Raw genomic sequence first — 13,825 nt, forward strand, 5'->3', positions numbered from 1 at the left:
AATAAGTGATAGCCAGTTGAATGGGCACTTTCTACAATTTCCAAATAAAATCAAATAATGTAGAATAAAAATGTAACAAGGCATGAACACTGGGTTGCCCAGTGGCTGTTATTCATCCTTGTAAATAGACCATCAACTCGACCATCCATAGTACTATATGGAAGGCAGTAGCACTGATAGCTAGCTGTAGGGATGCAGAGTCGGGATAGAACAGAAAATAAGACCGGACACCAAAGTAAAGGTAGATTCCCCATTAGCAAATCAAATAGCTAAAAAAGTGGTCCACATTTGCAAATCAGGGCAGTCTTGAACGTGTAAATGTAGGATCTATAAGTGTTTGCAAATTATGGGAGACAAGTGTGTTTGTGCTTGCTGCCAGCAATGTCTTTGATAGTATCAGGGAAATCAACAGGCAAAAAAGGCCACCAAACCATAAAACAGGCCTACAAACAGCCAGAATAATGGCTCGTACACTGACCTGTCAGACCAGCCCCTCTGCTTTGCTAGATTGCCCTATGTGCCAGTCTGAACCTGTAAGTAGGTCACGGGGCTGCAAATAATACAGTTCACACACATTCAATGTCATTGCTTAGCATGGCACTTCAATGCCACCAGGCCCGGCTCTAGGATTCGGGATTTGGGAGGGCCATGAAGAAGCATGGATTGGCCATGGACATGAATGGGGTTGTCTAGAATCTCCTATGTGTCTGAGAACTGGCTCTCGACATGCAGGATAGTCTTGTAAGAGCAGAACTGGCTTTAGCATGGGTGGCACCTGGTGCAATAGTCTTTTTGATGCCCCTATGACTGCTTGATCCATGGACTCCCTCATTACAACCATCCCTCACCTCTACATAGCCCCTCTCTGATATGCATTTCATTTTTTAATAGTACTAGTCATAGTTCACTAACAGTCAGTTCTGTGATCTGCATGGTACACGCACATTAACCCTCTGCGCTACTTTATGTTGATTATGATGAGTCAAAACTCTGCTCTCTCTCCAGCAGGAACATTAATCACCAGAGCTATCTTGACATTTTATTGTTGCCTGCAAACTGCTGGACACACAAGAAAATCTGCAGTCTGTGCTTTTAACCCATAAGTTATTTTTAAACACAGCACCCCCTTCCCTGTACTGAATCAGTACAGGTGTGGCTGTTCTGGTTGCACCGCCCTAAAAGCTGTCCTGCTGTGCCTACCAGTTTTACTCTGTACTTCTGGGGGGTTGTACCTATATGCTTTATCTCTCCTGCTCTCTCTACCTCACCGTCCTTTGTTTCTCTGGCTCACACTCCTCGCTTACCACTTCACCCTGCTATCCTCACGCTCTGCTTCCTCACACCTCAACCTCTTCTCTCTCCACCTTTTTCTCTGCATCACCCTTTTTCTCTCCATCTCATGGTTCTTTCTCCTTGCTGTGGCCTCCTCTCTCCCCAACTGACCTACGTTTTCTCTCTCTTTATGCCTCATCTTTCTTTTTCCACGTCACCTTCATCTCCCACTCCATCTTGCCATCCTCTCACCGAGCAGCAACGTCCTATCCCTCCACTCACCCTTCTGTCTCTACCTCCCCCTTCTCTCTTACCCTCCCCATTGTCACTCGCCTCCCCCTCCACTCACTCTCTGCCCCATTATCCTTTGACCTTCTGACCCATCCCTTTTGTTCTTTTCACTTCTCCGTCTTCCCTTTCTTCCTGACTATATTCCCTCTCACTGCCTCACCCTTCTTCCTCTCCCCTTAGCTCTTCTACCCATCACTCCCTCTTTTTCCTGCTTGACCTTCTGTCCTCTCTACTCCTCATCCTTCTCTCTCTCCATCTCAATGTCTTCTGACAGCATCACCTTCACTGCTGCTGCATATAGGATAATGAGTATGTAAAGGAAGATTGATCTGCTACCTTACAAGCATTTGTGAGTATACTTGTGAGGGTGTGCAGGTGTGCATAATCAGATCTTACACTCCTGCTGTCCTGGACATTTCCTTCAGTGAACAGTGGCAGCGCCAAGACCTGAATTATATAGAACATGCTTATAAGCATGTGTACAAAGTGTATTTTACATATTTATTTATATATATTTATAGTAAGGAGCTGTCAACATTTTAAAGTTGTGGATAGTGCCTACTGCTGTTCATTTGCTCAAAAAAGAGTGATAACAATTGAAAGAGCAGTTGGACATGGAGCAGCCCATCCAGATGGAGAAGAATAATCTAGCCATCCAACAGATGACGTGCGGCAAGATCCCCGGTACCGATGGGTTCCCGGTGAAGTTCTATGCCATCTCCCAAACTAACCTTGCCCCATGGCTGCTCGAGGTATACCAAGAAGCATGCCAACCGGGAGTGTTGCCAAGTTCCCTATTTTAGGCATTCATAGTAGTACTCCCGAAGCAGGGTAAGGTTCCTTTGGAAGTGAGTTCCTACCAACCATTGTCAATGTTAAACATTGACTATAAACTTTTAGGCAAGATCCTGGCCAACAGGTTACTCCGACACTCAACTCTCTGATCCATCCTGATCAGTGTGGATTTGTGCCCTATAGGGCAATGCATTACAACATCTGGCGCTTATGTCACATCATTGATGCAATGACTGAGGAGATCAACCCACCCTTGGTGTTCGATACGCTGAGGTGGTCCTACTTGTTGCAAGTTCTTGAGGGATTTGGATTGAGCCCCAGTGTTTTTACATGGACCAAGTTATGTTATATCACCCCACAGGTACGGGTACGTACTGGCCATCAGATCTCATGTCCATTTCCTTTCTGCAGAGGGATCCGCCAAGGGTGCTCTTTATCCCCAGTAATTTTCGTATTCGGCATGGAGCCACTGGCTCCCCTACTGTGTCCTAGAGGGTCCAGACTGGGGTATAAGGATGGGACCCAATTGGCTTGCCATGTCCCTTTATGCGGATCACGCTCTCGTATACTTATGGGATCAAGATACCGTGTTACCGGACCTTTATAGCTTGTTGGACCACTTTGGTGGACTTACCGGGCTCAAAGTCAACTGGGGTAAATCCTGCATTTTCCCTTTATGTCGGGTAGACCCGGAATGCAAAGCGATGCTGCATGTTGGCCGTCTTCCCTGGTCCTTCGACACCTTCCGGTACCTCTGCATTATCATTTATCACTCTGAGAAGGATCTGTTGGACAGCAATCAGGGTAGGGCCTTGGCGTAGATCAGCCATTCCATGAGTTTTTGGACATGACTACCTCTTTCATCTATGGGCAGAGCCGCGATTGCCAAAACGGTGATCCTCCTGAGGCTCCTATAGTTCTTTGAGGCATTGCCAGTGATACTGGCTAAATCTTTTTTAGGAACCCTGAGGAGCCTGCAGTCGAATCTGGTTTGGGGGCATGCCAGGAAGAGAGTCACAATAGGTATACTCCAGCGCCAAATGCTGGAAGGAGGATCTGTTAGCGATTCGTCAGGACCTAGAAAAATATCCTAAACCTCACCGTCCGGTAGACACATACCATAAAACTAATTGTAGTTTTGGCAGTCTAGGCAGGATCCCTTCTAGAATCAGAAGAATTGGCCTCTTGGGGATAGCATCAGTCACTAGTTGTTCAACAAGTTAACTAATTTGTTGCTGGAACACCGCCCTCTGGTACATCTACTCCTGCTCTGTGCTTGTTGAACAACCAGTGCCCAATGCTATTCCCAAGGGGCCCATTCTTCTGACTCTAGGAGGGTTCCTGCTTAGACTGCCAAACCTACAATTAGGTTTATGGTATGTGTCTTCAGGACGGTGAGGATTAGGATTTTTTTGTAGGTCCTGACGAATTGCTAACAGATCCTTAAGACTGCCAGAGCAAGAAACATGTTGACCAGATGTTTTGGGTAGGTAGTGTAGAAATTACCAACACATGACCTCTTATATTAGTACCTAGAATAGGGGTACAGGACATATAATCAGACCAACTTGGAGGGGAATTGAGTCATTATACCCAGCCTCCCCTATCATTTCTGTTTTTAATCTTGACAGGGGCTCCATCTTTATAATAAAGGGTTGTCCTTTGGGTCTCCCTAGCCAATTTTAACAGCATTCTTGATTCCAATCCCGTACTATTGCACACATTCCGGCAAATATTTCAAAAAGATCTCCGGCAAAGAGCCCTCTGGAGGGGCCCGTCAGGCATTGCAGTGCCGGCCTGACGAGGAGCATGGCCCAATGATGAAGCATGATACCGGATGATGAGTGAGGGCTCTTGTTCCAAGTACATAGTGCTTGCAGGTGCTGGCTGACTCCTTCCCTAATTGGTATTGAGAGTCCACCTTTCCTCTGGAACTGTGCATTCTTTTTGTTTTTTGTACATATGACACTGGGAAGAGGGATAATGTGTGCCTTGAAGAGGTAGGACTGCAGGGAAATCCTTGAATCATTCCACAGATGGACATCTGTCAGTTAAAAAGAAGCAGATCCAGCAGAGAGTGGACCCTTGGATGCCACCTTTGCGTAGACGTCTGATGAAGATGAGGTGGGAGACTATGCTAAATGCTGCTGAGAGTTCCAGAATGAAGAGGGCCACTGTATCACCACTGTCTACTATCATGCAGATGTCATCTGGGGTGGCTACGAGTGCTATTTCTGTACTTCTACTTGCTCCTTTACTGCTATTTCATCCACCTCTTTCCAGGCCATGCTTTTGTCTTATTCTCCCTTTTCTTTTTCCTACACTCTCATCTTTGCTATCCTTGCTCTCTCCTCTAATCACTCTTCATCTTTGCTACCCTTTAGCACTACAGTTGGGAAAACTGTCCCTGTGTTTGGCGAGAATGGCACAACCTCTTTCACAGCTGATAATTCCTCAATAGCTATTAATATTTAGATATCTAAGTGAGTTAGGCACTCTAACTTTCATAGTTCCCCAACACCTTAGAATTATATGGAGCTCAAATAAGTGAGCTGACACAAATCAAAGACCCTTGGTAGCTCAGAATTAGTATATCAATGACAGGGCATGAAAGTTATTTCTGTCCTAGTCTTGTATTTAAAATTAAAGGCTGAATAGAATAATTTGAACATGTGAAGCCATAGATTGTAGGAACATCTTAGTGGCAAGTGCTTTAGCCCACTATACTATATAAAAACTATATAAATGTAGGACCTGTTACAGCATCACTATTATCCAATTCTAGTTACACATATAACCGGAAGAGAGATTTTTTTGTGGGGGGAGGATTTTTGGGGATAAACTAAGACAGTCACTGCCGCTCCAAAATGTAGTATCGGCCTTAGATTCCCTCAAATTATATTAGCCATCTTGGGATATTGGGAGGAGGCAAGTCAGCAGCAACACATGTTGCCAGTGCTGCCGCCTTTTCTGGTCAGTGAAAGTTGGATAACGTATTTTCACTTCAGAAAAATCAGTGTGACACTGACAGTGTTTTTGTCATATATACAGATTGTTTCTGCTATACGGCGTGTAGTAAGAACTGTGTGATGGGATCTTGGGTGGGTCTCTTGCAGTCGCGGCTCTCACTTAACAGAAGGGGCAGGGCGGGGCAGCATGCACACGGAGGGAGGGAACATAATTAAATTAAATAAAAAATAATAATTAAAAAAACAAACACTTACCTCCTCCGCCATGAGCTGCTCCATCCACTCTGCTCCATCTCCTCATGGCTGCAGGCACGGGCTCCCAGTCTGCCCTGCAGCCAATCATGCCACTCAGGATTGCTGGGAGTGGCCAGCCAGGGTGCTCCCAGGCAGACTGGGAGCCTGTGCAGGCTCTCTCCAGCCCAGCATCTGTATTGCTGGGCTGGAGAGAGCCCTGTGCACATGTGTGTTTGGCTGACCTGAGATGGCCAGCCAAACACACATGCGCTCTGAGAGGGAGTGTTGTGCACTCCCCCTCAGTACCACAGCACTCCCTCTCAGTGCACGTCACCCCGTGGCCCCGCCCCTTTTCCCTAAAGGCTATCATAAACACAGTTTATGATCGTGTTTTGGGAAAAGGTTTGCAGCTGCCGCTGCTGTTGAGGAGGGGGGGTGATGCTCCTCTGCCCTTATGGAGGAGCCACCCCTGGTCTCTTGATGTATTGGGAGTCACAGGTACCCTTGCTATTAACACATGCATGACAACAGCCACCGTCCTGTCTGAGGTCATACCTGTCATAGGCACTTCAAGTAGCCCAGAGCATTGGTGTTAATTATTAAAGCTAAACAATTAGGTTGAAAAGGGAAGATGAGGGCCTAGAATGACTAAATAAGAAAAATAACATAATTGATTTACTGATTGTAAATGGGGCATGGGTGGGCCACGGAGCTACCCTGGGAGGGCATGGCCCATCTGGCACTCCCTCTAGGACCGGGACTGACTGCCACCATCAAAACAATGAACGGCGCTAACTGCGCAACACATTCTGGCCTAGAGCAGATAAAAGTGTCTCCACCTGGGTGTGGTGATGGACACAATGTATTAAAATGAAAACATTTGAGGGAAAAGCAAGTAGTACGAAGGATGCCTCACAGGTGCTTCAACCAATTTTCCTTTCAGGTTGTTTTTTTTCTTTTGGTTGCCAATGGCTTGAACAGAGAGGGCGGGCGCCCTGTACTGAATGTGTACTATCACATGGCACACATAACGGGTCAGCATGCAGCAAGATTCTACCGCCCCCAACGCAAACAAAAAATATGAGAGACTGTCTTAATTGGCACTAACCGGGATGGAATTGGCAAAGATCAACTGTTGTCCACTGAGCAACTGCACCTGCTGCACTACTGAAAGCGTCATCATGGGCGGCTTCAATGTGGGGGAAACTGGGCATTTGGGACATTTATAGATAGCACACAACTTTGTAATGGTCGTTGGGGATGTGGCAGCCCCTCTCCCTTCCTCTGCTGGTGACATTGATTCGTGGCCTGCTGATCGCACTAAAGGACGGGCTTTCCCTACGTGACGATGCCAACATGAGGCGAGACTCACAACTCAGCTCCTCGTCAACCGGGCCGGTTCCCCGTCTCCATGGTAACAGCGGGCAGCGCCCAGGGCGCCGTCGAAGGAAAACCTTCGCCGCGGAAAACAATTTCTCAAGAGCAATTTGCGGCTCCGCCGAACAGGAGAGACTCGGCAGCGCAGGTGAGATCTAACGAGCCCGGCCGGGGGTACTAGGAAGGGAGAAACTATAGTAAGGCCACCGCCGGAGGACTATTTGGGCCTTTCCTGAATGCATTTCCATCCCTATACGCATAGTTTAAGGAAGAAGAGGAAAATGGTGAATTTCCCGACAGAAATATGCTTCGAAAAGGCCTTTCAGTGTGGCGAACTCATGATTTCCCACTCATTTTCTAGGGTCAGCAAACGGCCACTCTCTTGTTGTTAATGTATTTAAATGTGTGATCAGTGAGGGGCACGTATTACTGTCATGGGGTATCTTTGTACTTTCCTGCTGTTTCCACGACCAGTGAGAGGTAGACTTTGCCGTCAATGTATGCTTCTATGGTCAGTGGGAGACACATACTACTGTCAGTGTTTGCTTCTATACTTAGTGAGTGGTACTTGTTGCTGCTGGTGTATGCTTCTATGGACAGCAAGTGGTACGTGTTGGTGTCAGGTTATTCTTCTATGGGCAGGGAGCGGCTGATATGGTTACCAATGTACCTGTTCTTTGACCATTGAGAGGCACGTGTAGGTACCAGTGTATATAGTTCTACATTCACTTTAGCTGCTCTTCGTTCACAGTGATAGCAGTGCTGAGAAGCTATGCTCTGTGTTTGTAGGGTTAGTGAAAAGCCTCTCTCCTGCAATCAGTACATTTGAGTCTATGATGTTTCACACACACATAGTGCTATCACTGTATGAGTCCAAGATCAATGTCATGCACATGTTGCTGTCAGTGTATATGATTCTAAAACCGGTGAGCGGCATATAGTGCTGTCAGTGTATATGATTCTGTGGTGAGGGCTTATGTTGCTGTAAGTCTATAAGTAGGGGTGTAGCCTAGTCAGTATGATTCAGGAGGTGTGAATTTCAAATTTCCCAACTAGTAAGCAGTGGGCTCCATGGTGAAGGGGAGAGATGACCAAGGTTCAAGATGGACTGTTCTATGAGGAACAGGGCCAGTACTTATTTGTATTAGGTGTTCCTCTGTCTAGAATGCCACAGTGGGTGAAAAACAATGGGTGGGAATGGTACCATGAGCGACTGCCACTAGTTGGACTATTTGCAAGCATTCCTCCCATCACCATTTGGGTGTTTGATTGCCAATCAGATGCCTGAAAACATAAGACTGGTGAAGGTTTTCAAGTCTACTACTGCCAAATGTTTGTGAATTCCAAAATGTAGTACATTTGCACCCATTCAAGGAGTGCTTCCATGAATTCATAATCACTACTTCTTTTGTAAAATTGGTCTCTCTTTCTCTTTATATATATATACATATATATATATATATATATATATATATATATATATATATATATATATGTATTTATATACATATATATGTATTTATATACATATATATAATATATATTATATATATATCACACGAAGAAAGAAAACGCTGCACTCACAGAGGCTAATGATAAACTTGTCATTTATTCATCCTGATTCATGTTGTTGCAAAGCCTGAAAAACTCTCTTTCTTTTTCCCTCTCACTCTCTTTCTCTCTTTCAATCTCTTTCTCCCACTCAGACTCTTACGCACCCACTCACAGACCTACTTAGACACTCACACATCCACTCACAGACCCATTCAGACCCTCATACACTTACTCACTGCCGCACTCACACCCTCACGCACCCACTCACAGACCCACTCAGACTCTCACACACCCACTCACAGATCCACTGAAACCCTCATGCACCCACTCACAGATCAAAACACACACTGACGTACCCAGTCACAGACCCACTAAGACACAGAAGCATCCACTCTCACACACAGACAGACTCTTTCACAGCCACTCTCACACCCAGATACACCCTGTCTCACCTACTCTGACACCCAGAGAGACAGGCCGCAGCTAACTCCCGCTGCGCATGGCCAAAAGCTGTACGCATCATGGGGGTTGGGTTCTTATAGGGGTTGGCAACAGGGCCTGGCCGCAGGCAGTGGTTGGATTAACGTATAGTAATGAAAATTACTTTACGTTAAAACAGCCATGGAAATTTACTGAAAAAAACAAAGGTTACAGGGACATTATAGTGAGGAAATATAATTAAACAAATTCATTTAAAAAACCAAAGGTTATAGGGGCATTATAGTTAGGCTCACATTTTAAATGTACAAAACCATAAGAATTCACCTGTTATAGTTAGAGTTATTTCAAGTAACTATGACTTGTGCCTTAAGGTAACTATAACTCGCACCAACACCATGCACCGCTAATTACCCCACAAATTACGGCACTCATGACATCTTTGATAACATCTTTGATAATATCAATATAGTATTTTCAGTAAAAAGAATTACAAAAAAATGTGCATGGCGGGGGTGCAAGTTATAGTTACCTTAGGACACCTAAATTACCTTGGTTTTTAAATATATATAGGCCCGTCCGACCTTATAAAATTATTAAGGCCTGGGGAGGTGGTGGTCCCCAGGGTATAACAATGCCCTAGGAGGGGGCCCTGTGCACCCCCTCCTTTATTTTTACATGTCCCCGGGACCTGGCCCTCCCAGGGCTTTAGTAAAACAAGCACAGGAGTCCTTTCTTGTTTTTTTTTAAATTTTGTGCTGCAAATTCATCGCAAATATGAGGCGCAAATTTTTGAAAAAATCTTTTTTGTCCCTACCCTGGCCCCTTATCTTTTTTCTGGGACTCGGCAAGATGGCTGCCAACCCTTTCTGGTTGAAGTGTAGGCAACCAATCAGAGCTCAGCAGATCTCTGTATGAGCTTGTTATTATTTGCAAATCCTTCACACCTCTAGATATCTATAGTTCTTTTTCTTTTTATGTCTGAATAACTACTAAATAGATTTCCACCAACAACGGAAAAGGCTATTTTCTGGACCAAATGCTACCTTTCTGCCGAATTTGGCGTAATTCTGTCCAGCAGTTCGGGCTGTAGTCATGTTCAAAATCCCTATGGGAATTATAATGGGAAACACACTTTTTTGACCCCCCTTTTCTCTTGGCCATACTTGACAGATCACCCCGAAATGTCCCATGTATAACAAGATTCTTGGAAACCCTTTTATGGGAACATTTTGTGAAGATTCACCAAGCGGTGCCACAGATGTAGACAAGTCAAAAAATATAAAAAAACACTTTTTCTATTGAAACATGGTCCTAACTATAATTAGCTACTGGCGCCAGTAGGTAATATAAATTTGTATATGATCTCAACTCAAAAAGAGAAAATATTAGCCTTAGTGGAGAAAACTAATGATTAAAGTCACATGCAACACAATGACCTGGAGTCCCTGCCCAGGGATCACTTATTTTAAATGTATTTTCCCTGCATGCATTTGTCTCTTCTACAACAAGCCTTGATGGTAGAATTATCAAATTGGTGCATGTGGGCACAACTCTATATTTCTAGTTCCAAATCATTTTATTAACTGACCGGCAGCCCCGTGTACTGAGCCTGAGTCACAATAGAGGATAGCAAATTAATAGGGTGAGCTGTGTCAGAGCCCAGCCATGAAAACATTTGCCATGTATATTGTGCAACAAACAGAATGTAAAAATATGATGTAATCTCTTAAAAATTAAAAAAGTGTACTTCTTTACCATGCAGAAGTATTTCACCTTCGACCATCAGGTTATATCACTGCATAGACAGACTTCTAATAAAATTGATAGTTTTAAACACATTCCGGCTCTCCCTCCCCATGACAATGCCGATAGTGAACTAAGAGGCAAGCCAATAGACATGCCTCTCTGATTTACATCAAAAGTCATAGTTTTTTCCCCATTCTTGACTCTTAATGAGAAAAACTTACACAAAGATAGTAGAACCAATTCAGACAAGGGTGTCTCCTCAGTTAGGGCAGAGGAGCGTTGCCCTCCCGCCAGCAGTGGTAGCTGCAAAACCTTTAAGGGAAAACAATAATAAACTCTGTATTTTTTTAAATGTTTTTAATTTTACTTCTATTTCCAACCCCCCCACGCGCCTCCCACCCCCTGTAACACCCGCGAGCCGCGATTGGATTCTGATACAGCTAACTAGTCAATAAAGCATTTATTCGGAGTGTGTCACACACCAAACACACCCCTGAAGCTACACCCCTTTAGACATGATTCCATGGTGAAAGAGAGACTCATAGAACCGTCAGTGTACATTATTCTATGGTGAGTGAGAGACATATATTGCTTTCAGTGTATATGATTTTGTCAGTGTGAGTCGCACATTGCCTTCTGTGTTTCTGCTTCTACATTCAGTTTAGATGCTCTTTTCTCACAGTGATAGAAGTGTTGCCCATGGTTTTGTCGGGCACTGAAAGGCATCTTGCTTGCTGTCAGTCTTTATAAGCTCAGGTGTTACTATAATCCTCTCCCACCCGCGCGCTTCCCATCCTTCTTCTCTGTGGTGCTGGCAGCTCCGTTGGCACCTGCTGCTCTTTTTGACTCACGCTCATTCTGCCTGAGTCTAATTTACCTGACGTGAGGGGCAGCAGGGCCGGCACCACTTTTGATAATGTGATTTTCTGGGGCCCATCAGCTCTCTCCTTGCCTGCCACTCAAGACACTGCTGGTGCTTTCAACCCCCTCCCGAACATATCCAATCTCGGGCCTTTAATAAGACGATAACAGCATCCTGACACGACATGAGGCAAAGGGGAAGACAGAAGAGAACTTCCCAACACTGCCCACGACTATCAGATTTACTGGGGAGAGGTGGATGGATGTAAACAGGTGGATGGATAGAAGAAGGTAGATAATAAATTACTTGAGTTAGAGAGCTAGATTGATAGATAGATAGATAGATAGACAGACAGACAGACAGACAGACAGACAGATAGATAGATAGATAGATAGATAGATAGATAGATAGATAGATAGATAAGAGATAGATAGATAGATAGATAGATAGCTAGATAGATAGATAGATAGATAAGAGATAGATAGATAGATAGATAGATAGATAGATAGATAGATAGATAATTTTCAAAGTATACAGCAGATGATAGATTAAGTGGCAAGTGCAGCAAAAACGTAATTATGCAGAAAACACCAATGACACAGTATCACATATTTCCATTTCCCCTGAAATAAGGCAACAAGGGTATGGGAGATAAAGTGATTAGCAGAGGAATGTTGTTAAAGGGATGAAGCTGGATTGCAAAGTAAGTTTCTAAGCCCCACTAATCACATCCTCAATCTACAGAATTTATTGATGACATTATTCCCCAGCCCAGTAAGCAAGTATCCTACCGTCCGAAACTAAGGGCCAGATGTAGTAAGCCGTTTGCATGTCGCAAACTGCAAAAATCGCAGTTTGCGGCATGCAAACTGCCGAAGGCGATGCTCATTCCCAAATTGCAAGTCGGTACTGACTCGCAATTTGGGAATGTGACTCACAAATAGGAAGGGGTGTTCCCTTCCTATTTGCGACCGCATCGCAATTCAGAGTTGCTTTGTGACCGCGAATGCGGTCGCAAACCAACTCGCAGTTACCACCAGTGTCACACTGGTGGTAACTCATTCGCAAAAGGGAAGGGGTCCCCATGGGACCCCTTCCCCTTTGTGAATGTCGAAAAAAAAAATTTTCAGAGCAGGCAGCGGTCCTAAGGACCACTGCCTACTCTGAAAAAAACGAAACCAAATGGCTTCGGTTTACTTTTAATTTTGCAACTCGTTTTCCTTTAAGGAAAACAGGCTGCAAAATGAAAAAAAAAACTGCTTTATTTATAAAGCAGTCACAGACATGGAGGTCTGCTGACTACAGCAGGCCACCAGCCCTGTGAGTGCAGGGACTCGCTATGGGGTCGCAAAATGCGACCCACCTCATGAATATTGATGAGGTGGGTCTTTGCGACCCCATAGCGAGTCGCAGAAGGTGTCTGAGACACCATTCTACATCCAATTTTGCGACTTGCAAATTGCGAGTCGGTCAGACTCGCAATTTGCAAGTCGCAAAATTGGATTTTCCTACATCTGGCCCTAACCCACTGCTTCATGGTAGATGCCCTCTTTACCCTCTGAATAGTGCTGATTTACACAGCATGAAAAGCTCTGCACTACCCTGTCAGCAGATCAACACAATATGATATGGGACTTCCCGTTCCTAACAGCATATAGCCTAGAAGCCATGAAACTACCTGCAGAAATCACAAGACTGCCTGCTTTTTAATTGTAGGACGCTTGCACTCTGGGACTCTACAGGAGACCCAATAAAAATAAGTTGGCAGCTTAATTCCTAGACCTGACCCTTTTGGTAGCTAAACAAGCGATCACCGTAAAGTGTAAAGCTGTACTCCCACACTCAGTCGTGGCCTGGCGCCATGTTACTTTGAAATGGGCGCAAGCAGACAATAAAGCCCTACACAGAAAGAAGTTCAGTGTCTGCAAAAATATCCTGTTTCCAGGGAGTGAGTTACCATATTGCTCAATCTGGCAAAGGCTCCCAGGGACGACAACCGCCCCCGTAGGCATCACTGTCAATCTGTCAGGTGATTGATGAGGATACTGTCGCAATCTACTCAATCTTATGAGACGATGTGGTCTCCTGCCTTGCTCTTACATATACATGGGACTCATACACCACATAAGAGGCCATTTCAAGCCTCCTCCCCCTTTAACATATTTTTTCCATTGACCCGCTGGGCACGCTAACAAAACCCTGTCAACCTTAAATACCCCAGAATACCTCTACCGACTAACAGGCCCGACATTGCTAATTCACTGACTACCCATACACGGCAGGA

Source organism: Pleurodeles waltl, chromosome 9 (assembly GCF_031143425.1).
Source record: "Pleurodeles waltl isolate 20211129_DDA chromosome 9, aPleWal1.hap1.20221129, whole genome shotgun sequence".
NCBI classification, from domain to species: Eukaryota; Metazoa; Chordata; class Amphibia; order Caudata; family Salamandridae; genus Pleurodeles; species Pleurodeles waltl.